Source organism: Nansenia antarctica (genome assembly GCF_963989245.1).
Source record: "Nansenia antarctica genome assembly, chromosome: 5".
In the NCBI taxonomy this organism is placed as follows: Eukaryota; Metazoa; Chordata; class Actinopteri; order Argentiniformes; family Microstomatidae; genus Nansenia; species Nansenia antarctica.
The window spans coordinates 4,993,903-4,998,902 of NC_137690.1; the positions used below are offsets into that span (position 1 = coordinate 4,993,903).

The 5,000-nt window shown below is 50.6% G+C and overlaps 1 protein-coding gene across 1 annotated transcript in view; it reads left to right on the top strand.

Annotated features, from left to right (window-relative positions):
* commd10 (COMM domain containing 10) overlaps positions 1 to 5,000 on the top strand; it is a gene marked incomplete at its 3' end in the record, with an annotated part of 55,753 nt that overhangs the window by 16,327 nt on the left and 34,426 nt on the right. The window lies entirely within an intron of this gene.

A 5,000-nucleotide genomic window follows, 5' to 3' on the forward strand; every position in this document is an offset into this window, starting at 1 on the left:
GTTCTGAACAAATCTGCATCATTTCCAAACTGACGGGGAGGAAGGGCGGGGAGATAACAGCCAATCGTGGAGGAAGAACAGACAGCTCTGGGTTATCTGTTGGTTTGGGCACGCGGCCTAAACAACCCTGGGACACATTAAGCCTTTCACCTGTTCACCAGAGCAGCCAGCGGATGACTACAGCAAGGCCGGCTGGCGCCACGGGACACAGACATCCTCAGGCATCTTATCTGGTGGCCTGGCCCCCGGCCTGAATGACACTTTGTTTGTTTTAGATAGCGTCTAACTCCCGACTCTCCCTACGTAGCCTACGAAGCTGTTGCTAACCGTGTTGGCGGGCAGGGGACTGGGGTTAGCTTAGCATAGCTTAGCTCTCCCTATGTAGATATTGCTAACCATGTTAGCTTAGCTTAGCTCTCCCTACGTAGATATGCTAATCATGTTGGGCGGGGGTTAGCTTAGCTTAGCTTAGCTTAGCTAACCGCGGACGAGGTGGCTCCACCTCAGCCTCGGCAGGGCTGCGCAGGGACACAAATCAACCGCACCCTGAGGGGAGCCCGGAGCAAAGAGACAGGTACTACTGTAGAGAGAGGCTGCGGCCCCATTCCAATACTTTCCAGACGCATCCTTCATTCAGACTGCCTTCCTTAAGCTTGAGGCTTTTCATTGTGTTGTTTTAACTTATCCAGTCATGTCAGACGGGTGATTTCTTCAAGGAAGGGAGGGAGGAAGGGAGGGAGGGAGGAAGAGAGAAAGGGAGGAAAGGAGGAGGCATTTTTAGATTTAGCGTTCTCTCAGCAACAACAATATCACAGGATCTTCCTTATGTAGGTCAGAGGAGGAACAGAACAGAACACACAAACACACAAACACACAAACACACACACATACACACACATACACCCACCCACAGACACACACACACACACACACACACACACACACACACACACACACACACACACACACACACACAGAGACACACACACACACACACACACACACACACACACACACACACACACACACACAGAGACACACACACACACACACACACACAAACTCAGATGAAGAACAGAACACAGCAGGAGCTGGGCTGTGTGTGGTGAGGTGCGTCTGGATATTGTCTCTCTTCCAGTTACCTAGTGTCAGCTAGCTACATTACCTAGCATCAGCTAGCTACATTTTTAAAAATCCAAATCCTTCCTTCTACTAGCATTATGACTGCCAATGGCCCCAGGGGCCTAGCATAGATAACTTTTTCTTGCCATGAATGATGGAAAGATGATTCACTTACTTAGACAAATGTATTTGCTGTGGATAAAGGCATCTGCTAAATGCCAAAAGTGTAAATGTAAATCTACATTACCTAGCGTTAGTTATCTCCCATGTACATGTACAGTAAATGTACCCACCAACCAAGCTCCTGACAGGAGACAGGACACGACAGGGGTCAGGAGACAGGACAGGGGACAGGGGACAGGACAGGGGACAGGGGACAGGACAGGGGGACAGGACAGGGGACAGGGGACAGGACAGGGGACAGGGGACAGGACAGGGGACAGGACAGGGGACAGGACAGGGGACAAGACAGAGGTCAGGACACGGGGACAGGAGGCCACAGAAACACTAGAAGAGCAACTAATGAATTGCTAATGGTCATTTCACCCTAATTAACTGCGTGCCTCAACGCACAGTCATGGAGAAAGCCTGTTAGCGACTGTTATATAAAAGTCACTTTGAAGAAAACATGTGGGAAAGCGCTTTACTGGTGGCGAGGTCCAGAGCACGTTGCAACTCTCATCAGAGAAAACCAGGCATATGGCCATGCATATTAACACGCACTCAACAGGCAATTACATCATCAAGACTTCAATTGTCCTGGTAGCGCCGCAATCAACAAACGCCAGATCGGGACGGTTATTTATTTAAATGAACTAAAACAGGTTTACGGAGAACGCTTCCGAGCTTCTGACATAAAAGAAAAAGAAAAAAAAGAAAAACTAACACTAAACCCGCTAACGAAGAGACGTAATCAGAGAAGAAGAAGAAAAAGAAGCACACCTTTCGTGAGGACACAGAAGACTCTCTCTGCTGCGGCATCCTACCTCTCACACACACACACACACACACACACACACACACACACACACACACACACACACACACACACATACCTCAATCAAATCAGGACCCTAGTCCCAATGACACGCTTCGTTGTAGCGCCATCTATTACCCTGTCTACACGTCAACACTTTATCAGGTGAAAGACGAGGGAAAAGAGGGAGAGAGAGAAAGGTTGAGGAAGAGAGAGACAGAGAGAGAGAGAGAGAGAAAAAAAAAGATGAGGAAAAGTGGGAGAGAGAAAAGATGAGGAAAAGAGGGAGAGAGAAAAGATGAAGAAGAGAGAGAGAGAGAGAAAAGATGAGGAAGAGAGAGAGAGAGAAAAGATGAGGTAGAAAGAGAGAAAAAAGATGAGGTAGAAAGAAAGAGAGAGAGAGAGAGAGAAAATATGAGTAAAAGAGAGAGAGAGAGAAAAGATGAGGAAGAAAGAGAGAGAAAAGATGAGGTAGAAAGAGAGAGAAAAGATGAGGTAGAAAGAGAGAGAAAAGATGAGGTAGAAAGAGAGAGAAAAGATGAGGTAGAAAGAGAGAGAAAAGATGAGGTAGAAAGAGAGAGAGAGAGAGAGAGAGAGAGAGAGAGAGAAAATATGAGTAAAAGAGAGAGAGAGAGAGAGAGAGAGAGAGAGAGAGAGAGAGAGAGAGAGAGAGAGAGAGAGAGAGAGAGAGAGGCAGTTGACTCCAGGGAATAGAAGGGACGTGCTGTGTATCTAATAAGACAGGAAGTGATACAATGAACACATCACTATGCACCCAGCGCCCAGCCCTCGCCCCCCGCTACCTTATATTTAATCAGCTCCATGACCCCAGTGAGGGGCCAGGGTTGTGGTTGCGTGTGTGTGTGTGTGTGTGTGTGTGTGTGTGTGTGTGTGCTCAGTTCTGGCCTCTCTCTCTTTGGGAGTCATGATAAGTGCCAGGGTTGTAGAACGTGTGTGTGTGTGTGTGTGTGTGCACTTTGTGTGTGTGTGTGTGTATGTGTGAGGCCAGTGTTGTAGAACGTGTGTATGTGTGTTTTTATATTGTGTGTGTGTGTGTGTGTGTGTGTGTGTGTGTGTGTGTGTGTGTGTGTACTCTATCCTGGCCTCTCTCTCTCTCTGGGAGTGATGATGAGTGCCAGGATTGTAGAATGTGTGAGTGTGTGTGTGTGTGTGTGTGTGTGTGTGTATGTGTGTGTGTGTGTGTGTGTGTGTGTGTGTGTGTGTGTGTGTGTGATGATAAGTGCTCCCAGCCCACCTCTCTCCGTTCGACATGAGCAGACGGACAGACGGAGGGACGGAGGGACTGAACACAGAAGGCCTTGTGGTCGCGTATTACCAGGCACACACACACACACACACACACAGACACACACACACACACACACACACACACACACACGCTGGCACATGGCTGCAATTTGTTCATTAGCTATGTAATAAATGTACACAGACGTATTATTGTTCCCTTTTAAACTGATTGGATTCTGAGATGGAAGACTTGAGTCTCTCTGGGGACTCTGCTGTAGTCTGCCAACAACTGGAACTGGGAGTGGCTGTGGGGGGGCTCAGGGGGGGTGGGGGGGGGACTGGGGTGGTGGGGGAGGACTGGGGTGGGACTGGTGGGGTTGGAGGGGGGGACTGGGGACACTGTTGTCGTCTGCCATCAACTGGAACTGACCGGGGGGGTGGGGGGGGGGGGGGGGGGGGGTGAGGGGGGGGGTGAGGGGGGGACTGGGGAGGGCGGGGGGAGACTGGGGGGGGTGGGGGGGACTGGGAGAGCTGGGTTGAGAGTCTGTGGAGGAGACGGGGGGTTGGGGGGGGGGGGTCTAACGTCTGAGGTTAATTCGGGGGGGGGAGGGGCGGGGGACACATTTTTGCGGGCGTACTGTGTATATTTTGGTATGGATGTAATAACATCCTACGCGTACTCGCGTGGACTAAATGGAACGCCTGTTAGCCTCTCAGTTTCATTTAGCTTTCCGCGTTAGCCTCGGTGCTCGCCGCGGGATGCAGCCGTGATTGCTTTCACGTGGGCGAGATCTGCAAACGCCGCACGCCTATTACAAATAATCTGTCATCATCCGGAACGGTACACGCGTAGCGAGGGAAGAGGGGGAGGTTTTAACAAATGACACGTGCTGTATCGGATGACGGCGACAAACCGCGGATGTCCTTTAGAGACGAGGACGGAGAGAGAGAGAGAGAGATGGATAGAGAGAGGGGCGGAGAGAGAGAGAGAGAGAGACGAAGAGAGAGAAACGAAGAGAGAGAGACGGAGAGATGGAGAGCGAGAGAGAGACGGAGAGAGAAAGAGAGACCGAGAGAGAGAGAGACTGAGAGAGAGAGATGGAGAGAGAGAGAGACAGAGAGAGACGGAGAGATGGAGAGAGAGACGGAGAGAGAGAGAGATGGAGAGAGAGAGGCAGAGAGAGACGGGGCAGATGGAGAGAGAGAGACAGAGAGAGAGAGAGAGACGGACCTAGCCTCTGGGACGAGCATCCCTACGCTACCATGGCTCTATCACCTTTCACAGAGGCACCTCACACACACACACACACACACACACACACGCACGCGCATACGCACGCACGCACGCCGACCTAACAATAGCGTCCGCACCTGGGAATGTGGTGATGTCACTGAGCCTTGCAATCATATCACTTCAAAGCTATAAGATGTCCTCGGCCCGTATCACTAAGAGCAATCAGCCCACCTCAAACAGACACACACACACACACACACACACACACACACACACACACACACACACACACACACAGAGACACAGACACAGACACACACACACACAGCCTCCAGAAAGGTCACCTGGATGAGAGAGGAGCAGTGTGTAAATCACCCGTGCGGGCTCTGGTTTCAGCCCCGGTGGCGCAAACAAATGACT